Raw genomic sequence first — 1869 nt, 5'->3', positions numbered from 1 at the left:
ATTTTTGTGAGTTGATGACTTTTTTGAGAGGCGAGACCCATTAAGTACTTGAGTTAAAAGTCAAAGGTGTGAGTTTTACACATTAACAAGAGGTTAACGAAGAAAAGCTTCCAGAGGTAAACTCTGTGAGATAAAACTATCACAAATGAGAAAAGCGTAGCCTCCCACGCGGACGTTCTTAGGGCTTCGTCACGCGTTCCTCCCCCACTAACGTCTGCTGGAACGAAACCACTTCCGTTCGTGGATTACGGATTAATCAGAGGCCGTTTTCCAGTTTTTTTAACCTCCTCTTATTTATGGCATTCTTTCGCAGCATGTGATTCGCTATGTACAACGCAATTAGTCAACGCTGATTGGTTTCTTTAAATAGTGGGCAAACAGCCGTTAAACGGAAGTGGTTTTTCCTTTCAACAGACGTTCGTGGAGGAGCAATGAGTGACGAAGCGCTAAGAACGTCTGTGTGGGAGGCTAAGAAAAGCGCAGAGCAACTGTACTAAGCGCAGCGCAGAAGTAGTAGTGGTAGTGGTATTGGTAGTAGAAGTAGTAGTAGTCGAAGTAGAAGTAGTAGTAGTAGTACTACTACTACTACTATTACCACTACTACTACTACTACCACTAATGTTTTTTATTGCCAGCTCCGTGAGCGGGCAAGATGAACCAAATCGCGCGTTATGATTCGCTACCCGAGCAGGCAAGATGGAGCTATCTGGCCCGCTCGGGATTTCTCGCTTAGTCCCGCAAGATCAAAGATCTTCTTTTTTGTGTTTTATACCATATAATAAATCCTTTGTTAACCAAGCTGTCCACAAACACGGAGAAAAGGAACTTGACCAATATCTAGCCATCTTGACCTCAAGCTTGGTCAATAACCCATATATATTCTGTTATTCTGAGACTTCATCAACTTTTTTTCCTAGTGTCGCTATTGCTAATTTTCTAAAACCCCTTTTAAAAAATAGGCATGAATTTCGTACGTGTGGTACTGCAGTAACACAGCGCTGTACAATTGTCAACTGAGCTGCGTTTTGTCTTCAAGGAGATTCAAGTTCTCTTTGCGTAATATGTAGCTCTGATAGTACACGATACGGTTTTGGTACCGTATATCATTACAGTGCCATTGTAGATGTTTTTAAAACAAAAGTTCACTGAAATTAAGTCCTGTCCGACGGGGTTAGTATTTGGATGGGTGACCCCAAACTATACGACTTACCGTCAGAAACTTAGGACAAAAGTTCTATTTTAACGCACAAAAATGCGAACTAAGCAAGGGACAGATTTTGTTAGCCTGCTTTATGCGAAACAAATGTTGACGCAAAATTAAATAATATTGATGCACAGCTTTTAGGAAGAGCAGAAGGAAATTTCCAGAAGTGGCCATCGAGAATAAAATATTTTGCCATCAGCAACAAAATTTGCGACATGAAAACAACTTAAAGTTTGAACCCAGAATATAAAAAGTTACCATCAGCGAAAACCATTTTGGGAGATTTTTGCTATGTTCAAATTTTCTATTGTACTTTTGGCTGCACAAGTAAATCGCAAAATCAAAAGTGACATCAAATTCAGCGGGCACCGTGATCACGTTACCTTAGGAACACCAAACAAACAAAGGACACATCTGTGTCAAAATTATGGGCAAGACAGCGGGTTTTTGTTTTTGTTAGTTTGGTTTTTTTTCTTTCAAGTGTTTTTAAGATTGACAAAAAAAGTGCGAATTCAACACAAAGATCACAGTCGCTTAACTCTTGATGTTGACCATTGTTTCTGCAAAGTCAAAAATGTACTCTCCTAGACGAGGTTATTTATCACCAGGTAATTCCATCGTTTTGGAAAAAGCAGCTGCTTTATTATTCGTCAGCGTCACAAATT

This window comes from Montipora capricornis, chromosome 10, assembly GCF_036669925.1.
Source record: "Montipora capricornis isolate CH-2021 chromosome 10, ASM3666992v2, whole genome shotgun sequence".
NCBI classification, from domain to species: domain Eukaryota; kingdom Metazoa; phylum Cnidaria; class Anthozoa; order Scleractinia; family Acroporidae; genus Montipora; species Montipora capricornis.
Note: the sequence above shows the minus strand (reverse complement) of the source record.